This window comes from Podarcis bocagei (assembly GCF_964188305.1).
Source record: "Podarcis bocagei genome assembly, chromosome: 14".
In the NCBI taxonomy this organism is placed as follows: domain Eukaryota; kingdom Metazoa; phylum Chordata; class Lepidosauria; order Squamata; family Lacertidae; genus Podarcis; species Podarcis bocagei.
This window is the reverse complement of record NC_138139.1, coordinates 19,643,208-19,663,379: the sequence shown is the minus strand read 5'-3', so window position 1 is coordinate 19,663,379 and position 20,172 is coordinate 19,643,208. Positions and strand designations below refer to the sequence as shown.

The 20,172-nt window shown below is 50.2% G+C and overlaps 1 long non-coding RNA gene across 1 annotated transcript; it reads left to right on the top strand.

Moving 5' to 3' along the window:
• Window positions 1-2,054: 2,054 nt before the first annotated feature.
• LOC308573429 lies at window positions 2,055-15,303 on the top strand. Its single transcript, XR_014002087.1, has 3 exons — window positions 2,055-2,097; window positions 2,683-2,726; window positions 14,803-15,303. It is a non-coding gene; the product is annotated as an uncharacterized lncRNA (long non-coding RNA).
• The last annotated feature ends 4,869 nt before the right edge of the window (window positions 15,304-20,172 follow it).

The window sequence follows — 20,172 nt, the reverse complement described above, 5'->3', positions numbered from 1 at the left end:
TTTTGATGCCTCTTAACCAGGCATAGGCAAACTCGGCCCTCCAGATGTTTTGGGACTACAATTCCCATCATCCCTGACCACTGGTCCTGTTAGGAGATGATGGGAGTTGTAGTCCCAAAACATCTGGAGGGCCGACTTTGCCTATGCCTGCTCTTAACTCTAAGGCACATGCCACACCTGTAAGTCATGGGGTCATTCCCTTAAAATGTCAACCTATTTTTGTATTATTTGTTTGCACCACCACTGCGTGTGACCCTCGATAAAGAGGTTCCTGCCCCAAGGGGCTAACAATCTATAATTTGACACAGGGAGGGAACAGGGAAGGGTTGAGGTCCAGGGTGGAACCTGAGAGTCCTCCTGGGAGACACAATAAACCAGGGTTTAGACTTTGGGATTCCCAGACATTTCCCATCTGTAACTTCTTCCTCTGTTTTTGCAATATGGCAGTTAAGGTGATGCTATTAGAATTCCTAAGAGAATGTCAAGCAGGGAGGGAGGGGGAAGAGAGAGAGTGGAATTCTGGTGGAGACGGAAGGTTGGAGGAGGCTTGGAAAGGGAGTGTGAATGTGGGGGGGGGGAGGCAAGTGAGAGTCAGTTGAGAGCAGTGGGTTCTAGAAGGGGGGCACTTGGTGGGGGACCTGAAGCCGGGCTGGCCTTAGGATCAGTAGTCCAGCTGACATTGCTAGGGGCACGTGGCTAAGAGAGGCTCTGCCAGCTGCCCGGGAACAGAGGTAAAGGTAAAGGTAAAGGTAAAGGGACCATTAGGTCCAGTCGTGGCCGACTCTGGGGTTGCGGCGCTCATCTCACTTTATTGGCCGAGGGTGCCGACGTACAGCTTCCAGGTCATATGGCCAGCATGACTCAGCCACTTCTGGCAAACCAGAGCAGTGCACGGAAATGCCGTTTACCTTCCCCCCGGAGCGGTACGTATTTATCCACTTGCACTTTGATGTGCTTTTGAACTGCTAGGTTGGCAGGAGCAGGGACCTGGCAATGGGAGCTCACCCCGTCATGGGGATTTGAACTGTTGACCCTCTGATCGGCAAGTCCTAAGCTCTGTGGTTTAACCCACAGTGCCACCCACTGTCCCAGGAACAGAATTCCCTCCATTTAGGTGAGCCACAGAGCCAGGGCTTGGCTTATACTGCGGATGCCCAGATGCCTCGCACCACCCCCTCCAAGCACCTGAGAAGCAGCTTTACAAACTGTTTTCCCAGACATTTCCCATTTCTAACCTCTTCCTCTGTTTTTATTTTATTTTCTGCCTCCCAGAAAATAGACAAACTAAGGCCTGGGGGCCAGATGCGGCCCATTTGCCTTCTAAATCCGGCCCGTAGATGGTCTGGGAATCTGTGTGTTTTTACATGAGTAGAATGTGTCCTTTTATTTAATATGCATCTCTGGGTTATTTGTGGGGCATAGGAATTCGTTCATTTTTTTCTCTCCAAAATATAGTCCGGCCCCCCACAAGGTCTGAGGGACAGTGCACTGGCCCCCTGTTGAAAAAGTTTGCTGACCCCTGTCCTAGGACAAGCAGGCCACATAGGCAGCTGTGGATAGCGAAAGAAGGCGAGGCTGCAATCAAAGTTGTGGTATGTTAATTCTATGGGGAATCTGTTATGTATTCAGACTGGCTGCAGTTCTCACTCTGGGCCACCAGTATGCAAATGAAGGATTGAGAGTTGCTTTCATCAATTGTGTAGTTTGTTGGAACTAGTTACTGTTACAAGTTATTGAGCATTATATAAGGCAGCCAGCTTCACTGTTGTTCAGAGAGACTCAGAGTAGTGCTAACTGCTGTAATAAAGAGCTGTTGCTTAAAAGAGCTGTGTCTGTCGCCCATCTTTCCCACTATACAACAGAAACCATTCCCCACATGTGCCAGGAGGTCGTGGAGCTAACCTGAGCGAAACAGGGCTGGGGTGGGGAGAAAATAATTGGGGGAGGGCCCATGGGAACCCGTTCCCCTGGAGTAGATGCTTAAGAATACAATGTCCTTTTTCTTTCCTACGGCCATGGTTTGGGAGAGCAGCTTACCGGTAAGTCTCCAGCCAAGCAGCAGCCCAGCGGTACCAGGTGGAAACCCAGCATTTGCAGGTATGCTGTGGCTTTCTGTGGCTCTGCCATTGCTGGAGGTGGGGATTGGCATTTCTTCATGCCAGCAATGGGACAGCCACTTCTCTTCCTCCCTGGCTATTGCCTTGGGGAACAGACCCCCCCCCCCATGAGCTGTCTCCATGGCTATGGCTTCAGACCTGCAGGGATCAATACCAGCCTACTAGTCCAAACCTAAATATTTTGGGAAATAGATAGTTTTCCATGTTAGGCTTTAAGCATATAGCTGTCCAGGACCTCCTAGATCTCAACAAGGCCACGTTGTGCTTATTCTTGCCATCTTCTTCTTCTTTAGAAATGCTGCCCCCAAAACATTAACACCAGAGCCAGGTTGAGAAATCTTACAAAATCCCAAAAGTTGACAGAAACCTTTCAGGTTCTTTCTTTGCCTTCTTAGTCCATATTTCTTCTAATTTCTGCATCCCATGAAAACGTCCTTCCTGAGATTCTAGCCAACACCAACCGGGGGTCTCAGTTACCGTAATGAACCTTAGAATAAAATAGATACATATCTTTATCTGGAAGTCCTCCAACCAATCAGACTAACTGAGCTTGTTTCTTCCTTAGGAGAGAGGCACGCCGGAACAAAGGAAGAAAGGCTCACAGTTCAGGTAGGTGGAAATGCCAATTGAGTGCCCCATATTATAGGAATGCTTCCTTCCCATGTCCCCCACCCTCATGCGACAGACTGGTGCTAGCACGGCTGGGAGCCAGGCGCCTGCTGATGTCTCTGTTTTCTTTGCCGCGAGGAAGCCTTTCCCCAACATCTACTTTCTTCAGGTGAAATCCCTGGAGAGACATGACGACCCTCAGGTATGGGGGCAGAGGGAAGGAAGGGGTCCTTGTGAAACAGCTTTTGGGGAGTCATAGGAACACCCTCTTCACCTGTGGCTTCCAGGAAGTGTTTTTCAGAAGCATTTTTCCCTCCAACGGGGAGGCTGAGCATAACCTTCATGGCTAGTTGCCTTGCATAACCCTCTGCACCATTTACAGATAGGTAGCTGTGTTGGTCTGCCATAGTCAAAATAAAAAAATAAAAAAATTCCTTCCAGTAGCACCTTAAAGACCAACTAAGTTAGTTCTTGGTATGAGCTTTCGTGTGCATGCACACTTCTTCAGATACACTGAAACAGAAGTTGCCAGATCCTTCTATATAGTGAGAAGGTGGGGAGGGGTATTACTCAGAAGGGTGGTGGGAATGGGAGATTGGCAGATAGCTGAGGTGAGCCTGTTGACGACTCTTAACGACTGCAATAGGTCTTACAGTCTTACAGTCGTTAAGAGTCGTCAACAGGCTCATCTCAGCTATCTGCCAATCTCCCATTCCCACCACCCTTCTGAGTAATACCCCTCCCCACCTTCTCACTATATAGAAGGATCTGGCAACCTCTGCACCATGCAATTGTCTCACCCTCCTTGAAAGCCACCTCATCCAAGATGCTCTTGTGGGGCATCTGATTCTCCTTGGCTTTCTTATTCCTGCAAGGAGGTGGCTCTTGAGAGATCGGCAGTGCGGGCTTGTTTACTCTCCTTACAATGTTCCACCTGGTTCGCAATTGCACGTGTACATTATTCCTTGACAATGACAGAAAGCCTGGAACTTTGGCGCATCTAATTTGTGTGCATTTGGCTTTGTGTCCTTGGCCCAAAAATCTAAAGAATCAAAATGGGGGGCAGAAAGGCAGGTGTCCGAAACTTTGGCAATCCCACCCAGCCCTGAACTCCATGTGTTTTGACCCTATGAGATTCTGGTTGGAGGCGCGATCTCCGGAACATAACCCCTATGAAAGTGGCAGGCTTCCTCTTGAGAGCATCCACCACGCCGGACATTCAAAGGCCTCTTCTACCACTTTCATGGTCTTGGCTTCCACCAAGGAATTCTGGGAATTGTCGTTTGTCAAGGACCTACAATTCTCGACAGCTACCATTCCCAGCACCCTGAACACACTACAGGATTGCCAGGATTCTCCATGACTGTGAAAGTGGAGACAGAAGCCTTTAAACAGCAGCGAGGTAACCACTGTATATAAAAAACATAATAAAACATTAAACATTTTTTAAAAAAACTTCCCTATACAGGATTGCCTTCAAATGGCAATAGGGTTGGAAAACTCCATACCCTCCAACATTTCTCCAATGAAAATAAGGACATCCTAAAGTGGGACATTCTGGGATCAAATCAGAAACCGGGATGGCTTCTCTAAATCAGTGACATCCCTGGAAAATAGGGACACTTGGAGGATCTGTACTGATAGGCTTATCATCTTCCAAAAATTGATCCAGTCCTCTTTTAAAGCCCCCAAAGTTGGTGGCCATCACTACTTCTTGTGAGAGCGAATACTGACAGTTTGTCAGCAGCCCTGGAGAGCAAACTTGGGCCAGTGTTCACACTGTACATTTAAAGCACTATGATACTACAATTCTCAGAGTGGTTCATCAATCGATCCGTGTTTCCAAGGAACGCTGGAAATTGGAGCTCTGGGAGGGGAATAGAGGCCTCCGAACAACTCCCAGCATCCTTAACAAGGCACAGTTCCCAGAATTCTGTGGGGGAAGCCATGACAGTTAAAAGTGGCACCATAGTATGGTGTGAATGTGGCCTCTGACTCTGTCTGTGTGTACAGATAAGATAGTACAACCCACCCTGGATATCCCTGCTTTTATTCATTGACGGAGTCCGGTTCCCTTGCACATTATCCTCACACTCTTCACTCCCAGTGCTACTGAAGCTGAGTCATGCGAGAGGAATGCCAGGACTTCAGTGGGAGGAGTTGGGTCTCCCTGACCCAACAATCTAAGAGATTAAAGAAGCCTCTCCTGCCAATTGCAAGGGGAAGTAAGAAGTCGGAGACGATGCTGTGCCAGTTGGATAGGCCTATGTCTATCAATGCCAATTTCAGCAGGTGATGGAGGAGAGAGACCTTTGTACAGCACAAAGTCCTTTTCTTATTTCTCTCCCCTGCAAAGAACACAAAGGAAAAGGAGAACATTACAGCTTGGGAAGAAAGGGGAAGTACAGTGATTCTTTCCCCCACCCTAGCATACCCTCCAACATGACACTGCCCCAAACCGGGACACCATTTTCCTGTTGTTAAAACTGTTAACGGAGAAATCTGAGGGCTCCCTTGGACAAAAAAACAAGGACACCAGCCAGGAATACCAGAGCAAAACAGCAGCCAGTAGGCTTGGTCTTTATTGAAGACTGTCGCTACAGGACTCCCACCTGCCACCAGGTGAAACAAGATGGAAGACCAGAACAAAAGAAGACCCCAACTTTTATTAGCTACTGTCAGGGAACTGACATCGGAGCAGAGTGGAGAGGCTAGGCTCCCAGATTCTGCAGGAGAGGGAACGAGTAAGGGAAGAGAGAGGACGTCCTCTGGGGAAAGAAGTCCAGGGGACACCAGGAAGAAGGGAGAGGCAGAGAGCACTTCGGAGGGGAGGCTCCAAGACTCTTCCAGTGAAGTCAGTGAGGAGAGTGGAGGACCACCGCTTGGCACGCCCACTCTGCGCAGAAGGCTTCCGCGCAGAGAGGCGAGGCGAAGGGTGTCCGGTAAGGAATTCTTATGCTGGAGGAAATTTAGGAGACACCCACTGACGGATTCTGCCAGCGATTGAGCAGCAGCGCATAAGAGCTGCTCAGCCGGGGAAAGACGCAACCACCCAAGCAGTTGGGAACGGCTGGAGGTTTACACACAAGCAACCCCAATTCCCCTGATAGCTACTAATCCCCCAAACTACACCCCTAAAACTACATCACTACATCATTGATACATCACAAAAAGGAGGGGTTGAGGGAGGAGTTGTGGAGGTAACCTGAGTATTCTGCCACCTGGCTGGTTCCTCCTTTCCCCCTCCCCATGAGTACTTTCCAGAGGACAAAGGGGAATTTGCAGTTTCCTGCCCCCAGAGGGAAGAGGTGATCATTGTCCTTTGTTCCAGTCCTTGCTGAATCCACTCCCATATGCAGGTCCTTTGTGAGTGTGATGGTCTTCTGTCTAGGACCATCAAGGTTGGCATGCCAACTGGGCAGGTTTGGTACGCTTGAGAGATTATGCCTGCCCTGTATCGAACCTTCACCATTTTGTAGTCCTTCCTTCATGGAGTAAAATAAAAGTGGAACAGTGCAGATAATAATAATAATAATAATAATAAATTTTATTTATATCCCGCCCTCCCCAGCCGAAGCCGGGCTCAGGGCGGCTAACAACAATAAAACAGTACAAAAATACAACATAAACAACATTCTAAAATCATTCATTATAAAAATTAATTAATTCAAGCCACTGGCAACCATTGGGCCAGAGCTCTGCGAAGATTGCCGAGGGAGGGAGTCAGGCTGTGCCCTAGCCAAAGGCCTGGTGGAACAGCTCTGTCTTGCAGGCCCTGCGGAAAGATGTCAAGTCCCGCAAGGCCCTGGTCTCTTGTGACAGAGCGTTCCACCAGATCGGAGCCACAGCCGAAAAAGCCCTGGCTCTAGTTGAGGCCAGCCTAACCTCTCTGAGGCCTGGGACCTTCAAGATGTTTTTATTTGAAGACCGTAGGTTTCTCTGTGGGGCATAACAGGAGAGGCGGTCCCGTAGGTACGAGGGTCCTAGGCCGTATAGGGCTTTAAAGGTTAAAACCAGCACCTTAAACCTGATCCTGTACTCCACCGGGAGCCAGTGCAGCTGGTATAGCACCGGGTGAATGTGATCTCGCAGCGAAGACCTCGTAAGGAGTCTCGCTGCAGCATTCTGCACCCGCTGGAGTTTCTGGGTCAGTCTCAAGGGCAGCCCCACGTAGAGCGAGTTACAATAATCCAGTCTGGAGGTGACCGTCGCGTGGATCACAGTGGCTAGGTCAGGGCGAGAGAGGTAAGGAGCCAACTGCTTAGCTTGGCGGAGATGGAAAAATGCCGCCTTTGTTATAGCTGCAATCTGCGCCTCCATGGAAAGGGAGGTGTCGAAGATTACACCCAAACTCTTAACGGACGGTGCTGGCACTAATTGCACCCCCGCAAGAGATGGGAGTTGCCCCCCCAATCCCATATCGCCCCGTCCCAGCCACAGGACCTCTGTCTTCGAAGGATTTAGCTTCAACCGGCTCCCACATAACCATCCAGCCACAGCTTCCAAACATCTGGTCAGTGTGTCTGGGGCCGAGTCAGGATGGCCATCCATCAACAGATAGAGTTGGGTGTCATCGGCATACTGATGACAACCCAGCCCAAAACTCCGAACAAGCTGGGCGAGGGGGCGCATAAAGATGTTGAAAAACATCGGGGAGAGTATCGCACCCTGGGGCACTCCACACACCAAGGAGTGGCGCGATGACAATTCCCCCCCAAGCGCCACCCTCTGTCCCCGACCAGAGAGAAACGAGCGCAGCCATTGAAGGACTGTGCCCTGGATCCCCACGTCGGCAAGGCGGTGGTCCAGAAGTTCGTGATCGACCATGTCGAAAGCTGCTGATAGATCTAGAAGAATCAGCAGCCCCGACCCGCCTCGATCCAGCTGTCTACGAAGGTCATCTGTTAGGGCGACCAGAGCCGTCTCGGTCCCATGACCAGCGCGGAAGCCGGACTGGAATGGATCCAGAGCCGATGTTTCATCCAGAAACCCACCAAGCTGTTCAGCAACCGCTCTCTCAATCACCTTACCCAGGAACGGAAGATTCGAAACCGGGCGGTAATTGGATAGATCTAAAGGATCTAATGATGTTTTCTTTAAGAGCGGGCGCACCACTGCCTCCTTCAGTTCCCCTGGGAATGTCCCCGTGCCAAGGGACAAATTGATGATATCCCCCAGGAGGGCCCGCACCTCGTCTGGACACGCTCTAATCAGCCAAGACGGGCACGGGTCGAGAGGACAGGTGGTGGGCTTTCCAGCTCGGAGGAGTCTGTCCACATCGGCTGGGGATATCTGGTCGAAGTGGTCCAATACTGGACCCGAGGACAGTCGAGGGGCCTCCAGTTCCTTTATTGTATCCAAATTGGCAGGGAGGTCATGGCGGAGCGACAAGACCTTCTCCGCAAAAAAGCTCGCAAATGCCTCACAGCCGTGTGTCAATTTGTTATTTAAATTTGGCTGTCCCTCAAGGGACGTTAAAGACCTGATTATACTAAATAATTGCACTGGGCGAGAGCTAGCGGATGCAATGGAGGCCGAGAAGTATGACTTCTTAGCAGCCTTCACCACCATCTCGTAGGTTTTCATAAAAGCCCTATAAGATGTTCTTGAGGCTCCGTCACGGGCACCCCGCCATACTCGCTCTAGCCGTCTGAGGTCCCGCTTCATTTTCCGGAGCTCCTCGGTAAACCAGGGAGCCCGGTTTCTGCGGGGTCGCAGAGGGCGCTTAGGTGCGATCTCATCGATGGCTGCCAGGAGCTGGGCATTCCAGCCCTCAACAAGCTCAGTCAATGAGTCGCCAGGGGGAGCAAGGTCCCGCAAGGCTTGGCGGAATCTCTCAGGGTCCATCAGCCTCTGCGGGCGAGCCCAAATTGGCTCGCCACCTAAGCAGGGTGGGGGTGGAGAGTCAATCCTGGCTTTCAGAGCGTAGTGATCAGACCATGGCACCTTAATCGAAGGAGACATGATCACATCTATACCGACGCCAAAGATCAAATCCAGCGTGTGGCCTGCTTGATGTGTGGGGCCCGAAACAAACTGGGAGAGCCCTAGTGTCGCCATGGAAGACACCAGGTCCAGAGCCTGTGAGGAGGGAGTGGCATCAGCATGGATGTTGAAGTCCCCCAATACCAATAGGTTAGGGAACTCCAAGGCCCAGCCGGCCACCGCCTCCAATAGGCCTGACAGGGTGGCTGCTGGTGCGCTAGGTGGCCGGTACACCAGCCAGACAGCCAAGCTCTCCTCGGAGCCCCACACTAGGCCAACACATTCGATGCCGGGGATCGATGGCGATGGTAGAGCCCTGAAAGGACAATCTTCCCGGATTAATAATGCCACCCCTCCCCCCCGGCCCACAGTCCGCGACTGGTGGAGGACAGAGAAACCCGGGGGCGCCATCTCTCGTAAGGTAACTGTTGCCCCTTTGCGCACCCAGGTCTCCATCACACAAGCCAGGTCGACCCCCTGCGAGATAAAGAAATCTCGCAGGGTGGCGGTTTTATTGCCTATAGACCTGGCATTGCACAGCACCAGTGACGGAGGTGAGTAATCCTTGCTCACCCTACCCTCGTCCCTCGGGATGGGGCGCAGATTGGAAAGGGTACGAGCGTATCCATATCTCGATCCCCTTCGCCTGTAACATCTGCCTCCACCGCCATACCTCCCTCGCCCCTCCACGGTAGCAATCCCAGGCCTCATAGTGGCCTCCATTGATGGCAATTAATATTATTCTTTCGCAGCCTAGAACAATAAAACCTTAAAACAATAAAAACAAAAAACAAAAACAACCCAGAAAACAGTAAAACAATACAAACAAAAACTGCAAAAATTACAAATTCATCAAAATCTAACAAATTCCCCAGCCCACCCAAACATCCATCCCACCCCCATATATAGAATCGAAAGGGAAAGGGAAATATTAAAAAACAAAAACAAAACAAAACATGTTAAAAAGAGCTCTGCACTCCTCCGGGTCCTCCTGGGCAGTAGCAGCATCAATGGCAACAACCATCCTTGTGAGGCCCCACCCTGGGCCAGATAGTAAGTGGCAGGAGCAGTCCTTGTGAGGCCTGTCAGGCCCTCCCTAGGCCAGGTGGTAAGTGGCAAGAAGGAGCAGGGCCCTCAGGCACTCACGCAGGAGAGTCTTCCTGGGCAGCAGAGCAGTCCTTGTGAGGCCCCAGGCCCCGCCCCAAGCCAGATGGTAAGTGGCAAGAGCAGGGCCCTCAGGCACTCACCACAGGGGAGTCTTCCTGGGCAGCAGAGCAGTCCTTGTGAGGCCCCAGGCCCCGCCCCAGGCCAGATGGTAAGTGGCAAGAGCAGGGCCCTCAGGCACTCACCACAGGGGAGTCTTCCTGGGCAGCAGAGCAGTCCTTGTGAGGCCCCAGGCCCCGCCCCAGGCCAGATGGTAAGTGGCAAGAGCAGGGCCCTCAGGCACTCACGCAGGAGAGTCTTCCTGGGCAGCAGAGCAGTCCTTGTGAGGCCCCAGGCCCCGCCCCAGGCCAGATGGTAAGTGGCAAGAGCAGGGCCCTCAGGCACTCACCACAGGAGAGTCTTCCTGGGCAGCAGAGCAGTCCTTGTGAGGCCCCAGGCCCCGCCCCAAGCCAGATGGTAAGTGGCAAGAGCAGGGCCCTCAGGCACTCACGCAGGAGAGTCTTCCTGGGCAGCAGAGCAGTCCTTGTGAGGCCCCAGGCCCCGCCCCAGGCCAGATGGTAAGTGGCAAGAGCAGGGCCCTCAGGCACTCACGCAGGAGAGTCTTCCTGGGCAGCAGAGCAGTCCTTGTGAGGCCCCAGGCCCCGCCCCAGGCCAGATGGTAAGTGGCAAGAGCAGGGCCCTCAGGCACTCACGCAGGAGAGTCTTCCTGGGCAGCAGAGCAGTCCTTGTGAGGCCTCAGGCCCCGCCCCAAGCCAGATGGTAAGTGGCAAGAGCAGGGCCCTCAGGCACTCACGCAGGAGAGTCTTCCTGGGCAGCAGAGCAGTCCTTGTGAGGCCCCAGGCCCCGCCCCAGGCCAGATGGTAAGTGGCAAGAGCAGGGCCCTCAGGCACTCACGCAGGAGAGTCTTCCTGGGCAGCAGAGCAGTCCTTGTGAGGCCTCAGGCCCCGCCCCAAGCCAGATGGTAAGTGGCAAGAGCAGGGCCCTCAGGCACTCACGCAGGAGAGTCTTCCTGGGCAGCAGAGCAGTCCTTGTGAGGCCCCAGGCCCCGCCCCAAGCCAGATGGTAAGTGGCAAGAGCAGGGCCCTCAGGCACTCACCACAGGGGAGTCTTCCTGGGCAGCAGAGCAGTCCTTGTGAGGCCCCAGGCCCCGCCCCAAGCCAGATGGCAAGTGGCAAGAGCAGGGCCCTCAGGCACTCACCACAGGAGAGTCTTCCTGGGCAGCAGAGCAGTCCTTGTGAGGCCCCAGGCCCCGCCCCAAGCCAGATGGCAAGTGGCAAGAGCAGGGCCCTCAGGCACTCACCACAGGAGAGTCTTCCTGGGCAGCAGAGCAGTCCTTGTGAGGCCTCAGGCCCCGCCCCAAGCCAGATGGTAAGTGGCAAGAGCAGGGCCCTCAGGCACTCACGCAGGAGAGTCTTCCTGGGCAGCAGAGCAGTCCTTGTGAGGCCCCAGGCCCCGCCCCAGGCCAGATGGTAAGTGGCAAGAGCAGGGCCCTCAGGCACTCACGCAGGAGAGTCTTCCTGGGCAGCAGAGCAGTCCTTGTGAGGCCTCAGGCCCCGCCCCAAGCCAGATGGTAAGTGGCAAGAGCAGGGCCCTCAGGCACTCACGCAGGAGAGTCTTCCTGGGCAGCAGAGCAGTCCTTGTGAGGCCCCAGGCCCCGCCCCAAGCCAGATGGCAAGTGGCAAGAGCAGGGCCCTCAGGCACTCACCACAGGGGAGTCTTCCTGGGCAGCAGAGCAGTCCTTGTGAGGCCCCAGGCCCCGCCCCAAGCCAGATGGCAAGTGGCAAGAGCAGGGCCCTCAGGCACTCACCACAGGATCTGATGTATGGTTGATTTTCTATGAATTTATAACAGAGGCGTTGCGTATGTCATGTGTGTGAGAGTGTGTGTGTGTGTGTGTGTTGGGTTTGTACAAATTGAATGATGGGGGGTTCCTGGGACACTGTGCAGGTCATGTGACCAAGATCATGACCCTGAAAAAAGCACTTTGGTGGGGCATGGTGTCAAAAAAATGCACATTTTTGTGCACCACGCAAAATCACTGCCCCGAAAAATGGGGGAGGGGCAAGAGTGCGGCGCAAAATCGCAGCACCTAAAATGGCCGTCGTGCTCTCATGAAAAAAACCAGGATGTACTGAGACAGTGGGGAGGGGAGGAAGTATGCCCTACTGCAGTAATGTGTGGGCCAGAGGGCAACTGGCTACCTGGTTGGGGAATTAGCATCCAGCTTGTGGGTGCTGGCAGAGAAAAGAACCCGCAGGAATCCATGCCCCATTCAGAGTTGTGGGCAGAGGTATTCTTGGCACTGAATATAAAAGTTGTCTAACAGGAAACAGGGCATGATGTGGGACGATCTATGCAGGGCTGGCGTCAGCAGCCAGAATTACCCTCGGACAAATGCCTAAGCCCTAGAACCTCACCCGGACCCCACTGATGCTGATTCTCATGACTCCTTTGATTCAGCTGCCCCAGTCCATGGACTTATCTGGTAACAGTGGCTGGGCCTGGGAAGCTGTCTGCTACAGTATTTGAAATTCCCCACAGTGCTTTGGACTGCCAAGCGCAGAGGAATTATAAGAAATCAGCATTTGGCCTTGAAGAGTCCTCTCGTTATGTCGGGGTGCTATTATTATTATTATTATTATTATTATTATTATTATTATTAAAGATTTTCTTGATTTACAAAAGTGTGTGCAGTGTCTCTCTCTCTCATATTTTCCCCCCGTGTAACATTTTTACAAATCATTTTCATTTGTTGAGACATAAAGAAGAAAGGGGAGGGGAAGGTGGAGGGGGGAAGATGGGTGGGGTTGGGGTCGGGTGGTGATGTTTCTATTTTACTTACTATATGTAGGGTTTGGTGTCAGCGTTGCTTGTGCAGGTTCTTTGCTGTTCAGAAAAATTAACCAATAAACTGAAATTGACATGGGGACAAATAGAAGAAGACACCTTCACCCTGGTATGGCTCCCCTTTATCACATACACAGCCCAACAAGACAATGACAAAAATCCACCAACAGCATACAAATCAATATGGTTGGGGCGGTGTTGTTGAGGGAAAACAGCTTTGTGGGTCAAACTGGGCTGATTCCACCTGGGAGCTAGGTTTTTAGGGCACACACCAGCCGTCTTTGGTCAGGGGTTTGTGTATAGTTTCCTTTATTGTGTTGGAGAACAGACTAGAACAGGCACCCCCAACCTGCGGCCCTCCAGATGTTTTGGCCTACAACTCCTATGATCCCTAGCTAACAGGACCAGTGATCAGGGATGATGGGAATTTTAGTCCAAAACATCTGGAGGGCCGAAGGTTGGGGATGCCTGGACTAGAAGGAGCTGCAGTTGTTGACAGTTCAGCATCTTTGTGGAGCAGGGAAGGGACCAGAAGTACAGATTGTTGCAATAACCACTGGCAAGAAGACAAAGCCATTTTGTGCCATTTTTATAAAACCGCAAACCCTGAAACGTTTTCCCTAAGCCAAAGACGTGATGTAAAATTCAATCCTCTCCTTCCTGAATGTTACCAGGCCAATGTTGCCATCAGCACAGAAGGACAAAGATCCAGGGCCCCATTCATACCCTCCAACATTTTAATTTTAGAATCTGGAACATGGCCCTGCCCCCCCCCATAACTCACATGACCCGTGCAAGATCATGGAGCCTCAAAACACGAGTTCTGGAGCTCTATGATTGGGTGTTTTTGGATACTCACAGAGTCCAAAACTGGGATGTCCCAACTTTATGGGGGCAGTTGACAGGTATGCCCATTCAGCACATGTAAGGCATATTTTTTTAATAATAATAATAATAATAATAATAATAATAATAATAATAATAATAATAATAATAAATGGGAAGGGGTGATGTTAAAGGTGAAATGCCAAACAGGGCCTAATAATAATCTGCTGCCTAAACAATTATTATTATTATTTTACAAATTGGTTTCATTTGTTGAAACATTAGGAAGAATAGGGGAAAGAGGTGGAGGGGGAAAAATATGAGTGGGTGGGGTCGGGTGGTGATGTTTCTATTTTACTTAATATATGTGGGCTTTTGTGTCAGCGTTGCTTGTGCGGGTTCTCTGCTGTTCACTTGTGTTCCTTTGGTGGTGAGAGAGGTTGGGGTTGGCCTAGGGTGTGGCTGTTCATTTGTGGTTGGCTGTGATGGTCTTTGTTTTCATGTGTGAGTGGGGTGGGTGGGTGTTTTGGATCAGGTTAGCCATATTGATTTGTATGCTGTTGGTGGATTTTTGTCATTGTCTTACTGGGCTGCGTATGTGATAAAGGGGATCCATACCAGGGTGAAGGCGTCTTCTTCTATTTGTCCCCGTGTCAGTTTCAGTTTATTGGTTAATTTTTCTAGTAAGGCTGTTTCCCATACTATTTGGTACCATTGGTCCATGCTTCTTCCCGACAGGTCTTGCACTCTATCTTTAAAGCAGTATCGTAGCACTTTAAGCAGTTGTGGCTTCCCCCAAAGAATTATGGGACCTGTAGTTTGTTAAGGGCGCTAAGAGTTCTGTAGGAGACCTGGAAAGCAGACAAGCCCTGTTGTCATAGTCTGCAGTCTGTCTCCTCTCTTCTCTTGCTTCTGGGTAGACAACAGAAAAGGCTAAGGAGTATTGCAGCAGGGTATGGATTTGATCCTGAGGCCTCCAGTTGCCGATTCCCTAGCCCGGTGCATAGCATAAAGCAGCGATTGTGCAGAAAAGGAAGCCAGAGAATGTGGGTGAATGTTTGTCAGCTGCCCTGTAGAGTGGTGTTTACACTCCAACAGTTATTGCAGGGTGAGCTCTAATAAAACAGACCATCTATTATTGGAAAAGTGTCCTTTCCCTCTCTTCTCTCTCTTGGGGGCACAGATGCTAGACTGAGATAAACAAATCAGCTTAAAGCATGGAGCAAATGGAGTTTTGTTTTGTATTTAATGACAGGCAGATGCCAAATAAGGACATTGTTCAACAAGTTCCAAGAAAATGGGACTGTAGTGGAGCAAACAGAGGAATCCCGCTGTTCCCAGGGATAATAACGGAGGCAAGATCTGTTCAAGTGACCAGGAGGAGAAAAAAGGAAATTGTTTTTGTGTGTGGTGGGAACTGGACTGGGAGAGAAATGTGGCTTGTTGGCAAGTATAGATAGATATAGAACCAGTGGAAATTTTTGCTTCTACTTGACTCCTAACCATTTTTTCACAGGCCAGCTAAAACATCTACATAGGAGAAATCTATTTTTGTCCTGGTGGATTAAGCAATGAACAATAACTCTATGTTCCCTTTTTGAAGTACTTTCAGACAGTTTTGATCTAGGGCTATTAAGAGACTTTGGAGCCTAGGTGCTCTAACCAAAGTGTTCGATTTGCTCCCTTTTGTTGCATTTGCTTGCAACATCTGGCACTTCTGTGGGTGCTTAAGGAAACTCAGATAATTTGCAGTTGATTTATTAGGCCGCATCATCAGGTACCCAGCCAGTTCCCATGCCATTTGACTGGCGTGTCCTGTTTTTGTTTTGATTCCAGGTTCCAATCTGAGCAGCGGTTAAGGCTGCAAAAATAAGGCTTGCCTTATAGCGACGCGGGAACAGAGGTCCTGTGCAGCCCTGGAGCTGCAGTTGTGGTAGAGGATCTGAGGCCCAAATACTCCTCAAGCATCTCTACTGGAGCTCTTCCCCCATGGCACTTGACCTTCCCAGTCCCGCACACTCTCCCAAGCTATGCACCTCATCAGCCCTGCTTCACATACCATATTTTTCGCTCTATAAGCACCAGACCACAAGACGCACCTAGTTTTTGGAGGAGGAAAACAAGAAAAAAAATATTCTGAGTCTCAGAAGCCAGAACAGCAAGAGGGATCGCTGCACAGTGAAAGCAGCGATCCCTCTTGCTGTTCTGGCTTCTGGGATTGCTGCGCAGCCTGCATTTGCTCCATAAGACGCACACACATTTCCTCTTACTTTTTAGGAGGAACAAAGTGAGTCTTATAGAGCAAAAAATACAGTACCTTTTTGTCCTGACTGGGATGTGTCCTTCATCCTTCAAATCTTATAATATCTTCTGTTTGCCTGGATGGAGGATAAAGATGGCTGCAAGAAAGTGTGTAGAAACTATCTTATTCTAGACAGTTAAAATTTTCACTCTTGGTTCCATTCCCTTTTGCGATTGGCCCCACCCACCAATAGTAAGCGGCCCCCCAAAAGTTGGCCAGAAGGAAATGTAGCCCATTGGGTGAAAAATGGTCCCTACCCTTACCTTAAAGATATGGTTGGTACCTACTCTTCTTTCATTTCAGCCCCAAGTGCAAACCTATTTGTTCACACCTCTCGACTGTCCCGATTTGAAAAGGACATCCTGGAACTACAGAAGCCAGGGTGGATCCCAGAATGTCCATTTTTTTAGTCTGGCACTCTGGATCAAAAGATGCTTGTTTTTTTGGTCTTGCACTCTTGCATGAGTCCACTAGCTCCTGTGAGAACTTGGGGCCAAAAAAGGAGTGTCACAGTTTTGATCAGCAGGATGTTGGAGGGTATGTAAGGCATTTGTAGGATAGCAGTTGCAGGTTAGTTTATTGGCTGTAGGGTTTAGCCTGTTCTGTGCTTGCAGGATCATTTTTTACATCCTTCATCTCTTTTGCATGCTGTGGTGGTGGTTTTCTTGATGGTGATTGTTTAAACTTGATTTGAGCTTTAATTGTTGGAACCATCCCTGATGTCAGATGCTGATGTGGTTGCTCGGGAGCAAACAGGCAAGACGCCAACCTGTCTTTTCCAGGCTTTATTATCTGTACAAACTATTTACAGTGCAGAGCACCGCAAGTCCATGTCTGCTCAGTCGCTAGCAGAATCTGGGAGTGGGTGGTCCTTATGCCTTCCCCAGCATGACAGCCGTGTAACCCCCAACTTTCTCCTCCCCTCTCTGCGCCGAAGACTACTGCGCAGAACGGGCGCTGGCAAAGGGGGACTCGCCTCCCCTCCGCTTCGCTCAGGCTCGGTGTTGAGGCTCTCCCTAGCATCTTCTGATCCTTGCACCCCCTCCCCACTGGAGGTGTGGCTTCCCTCCTTGCCAGAGGAATAACTACTTCGCAAGATCTTCGGAGGCTCCCTGTAACACAACTGCCCTTCCACCTCTCGCCTCTGAGCTGATGGCAGTTCCCTGACACCTGAGATCAGTTATGATGAAAAGCTGGTTAGAAATACACTAACTGGCCAGTTCTTGAGGCTACACTATATCTGAAAAAGCACATTCTACCCCTTAAATGATTTTTGGCATGGCAGTTCTTCCCAACAAGCAAGCTCTTCCCAGCAAGCCTTAACGAACTACAGCGTCCAAAATTCTTTGTGGCAAAAGATGTGCTTCAAATGTGCTTTAAATACCGTATTTTTTGTACCATAACACTCAAACTTTTTTCCTCCTAAAAAGTAAGGGGAAATGTCTGTGCGTGTTATGGAGGGAATGCCTACGGGTGGCATGCCTACAGATTTTCCTCCTCTAAAAACTACGTGCATGTTAGGTCGGGTGCGTGTTATAGAGCGAAAAATACGATATATGGTGCATACACAGCTCATCAAGCCCCCCCGAAATTTAAGTTTTCAGATGGTAAATATAAGAATGGCCAGTCACTCTAGAATTTCCTTTGTGCTGTGCTTCTTCCAGGCTTTTCTCATTCAAGTGATCTGAATGAATAAATAATGCCTCAACTAGGCAACATCGCCTTACTTCATTTGGTTACCATTTAAATCATCTTGCCGCTTGACCTCTCCTGCATTCAGATTCTCTAAAGCCCACGTGGCCCCATTATCTCTCTCCCTAGCAATCTTCCCCCCACCCTCCCCGCTTGGTTGCCGCCAATCTGACCTACAATGCTTAAGCAGACTAGGTCACACCGCAGTACAACGAGGTCTACATTTTATAACTCATTTATCTGAGCTACAAGGAGATTTGCCAAGGCCTTCAAATTAAGCCTCCAGCAGCTATGTATGTGCTTGTGACATGGTGGGGGAGGAGAAGCTGCAATTTCCCAACAGTCTCAAAAAAGATTAAGTCCTAGGCCTGCTACTAATCCTTCGGCCGGGACAATCAAAGCCTGCACTCAATGGCTGGTATCTCTTTCGAGGGACCAGCACACATCCTAGCCAGTGCTAAAAATAACCAGGTACCACCAAGCAACAAGTGCCAGGAGGATAAAAGTTTAACAATGGCATTGTATGGGATGTGGAGCCAGTAGCATACAGTGGTACCTCAGGTTAAGTACTTAATTCGTTCTGGAGCTCCGTTCTTAACCTGAAACTGTTCTTAACCTGAAGCACCACTTTAGCTAATGGGGCCTCCTGCTGCCTCCGGGCCGCCAGAGCCCAATTTCTGTTCTCATCCTGAAGCAAAGTTCTTAACCCGAGGTAATATTTCTGGGTTAGCGGAGTCTGTAACCTGAAGTGTATTTAACCTGAAGCGTCTGCAACCCGAGGTACCACTGTAGTGGCAAATTCAGAAGTCCAGGGTCTGTTCCGGACATAGGTGCCAACTCCCTGGAGGCCTTGTGTTCCTGAGCACCCACAAAATTCCCCATGAAGGGGCCGGGCACCCACAAATTTGGGTGCCAGGGCAATGCACACTGCATGGCATCCATGGCCCTGGGCACCTACAGTCGCGGGGCCAATGTGGCACTCCTGCTTCAAGATAGTCACACCATGCCCCTCACAGCCATGAGTCCTCCTAAGATTATACAGTGGTACAGTGGTGCCCCGCAAGACGAATGCCTCGCAAGACGGAAAACCCGCTAGACGAAAGGGTTTTCCGTTTTTGAGCTGCTTCGCAAGACGATTTTCCCTATGGGCTTGCTTTGCAAGATGAAAACGTCTTGCGAGTGTTCCGATTTTTTTCCGCTTTCCCCCTCCTTTTTCTAAGCCGCTAATAGCCTTTTAGCCGCTAATCCGCTAAGCCTTTAATAGCCGCTAAGCCTTTAATAGCCGCTAAACTGCTAATAGCGCTAATCCGCTAATAGCTTTGCTTCGCAAGACGAAAAAACCGCTAGACGAAGAGACTCGTGGAACGGATTAATTTCGTCTTGCGAGGCACCACTGTACCTCGGGTTAAGTACTTAATTCGTTCCGGAGGTTCGTTCTTAACCTGAAACTGCTCTTAATCTGAAGCACCACTTTAGCTAATGGGACTTCCTGCTGCTGCCGTGCCGCCAGAGCACAATTTCTGTTCTCATCCTGAAGCAAAGTTCTTAACCCGAGGTACTATTTCTGGGTTAGCGGAGTATGTAACCTGAAGCGTATGTAACCTGAAGCATATGTAACCCGAGGTACCACTGTACAATAATCTTATAATTATGCAACAATAATAATTAGGGAGGCTCCAATACTTTGGCCACCTCATGAGAAGAGAAGACTCCCTGGAAAAGACCCTGATGTTGGGAAAGATGGAGGGCACAAGCAGAAGGGGACGACAGAGGACGAGATGGTTAGACAGTGTTCTCGAAGCTACCAGCATGAGTTTGACCAAACTGCGGGAGGCAGTGGAAGACAGGAGTGCCTGGCGTGCTCTGGTCCATGGGGTCACGAAGAGTCGGACACGACTAAACAACAACAATAATTAGGGATGCACTGCAATGATCAATGCAGATCTCCATGTGTTGCAGTATCATACCACTTTAAACAGTCACAGCTTCCCCCCAACAATGTTGGTGAGTGTAGTTTGTTATGGGTGCTGAGAATTGTTAGGAGATCCCCCATTCCCCTCACAAAGTTACATTTCTCAGAGTGGTTTAACAATCACTTGTCACAGGGGATTATGGGAATTGTACCACGGTGAATTGTACCATCTGCACCTTCAATTTAAAGCAGGCTTCCTCAACCTTGGCCCTCCAGATGTTTTGAAACTACAATTCCCATCATCCCTGACCACTGGTCCGGCTAGCTAGGGATCATGGGAGTTGTAGGCCAAAAACATCTGGAGGGCTGAGGCTGAGGGAGCCTGCTTTAAATTGATGGTGCAGATGAGGCAGCTTCCTGTGTTCCTTTTGGCTCTGCCTGTGATTGGCTCTAGCGCCATCTACTGTTTGGCCTCCCTGTCTTCCACCCTACCAGGTTCCACTGACTCCCAGCTACTGTTCCACCACTGATGTGACTTGACCAAAACTAAGAAGATACCCAGCTTGACTCCAGCACTGGACTTCTTTACAATGCCATAAAACAGCGGTCACAGCCTTTTCGTTTAAAAAAGAGGGTAGGGTAATCTGGGAAGAGCACCTCTTTCTCCTTCTCTCCAGTCTTAACCTCAAAACTGGAGAAGAAAATGCGAGCAAACGTTT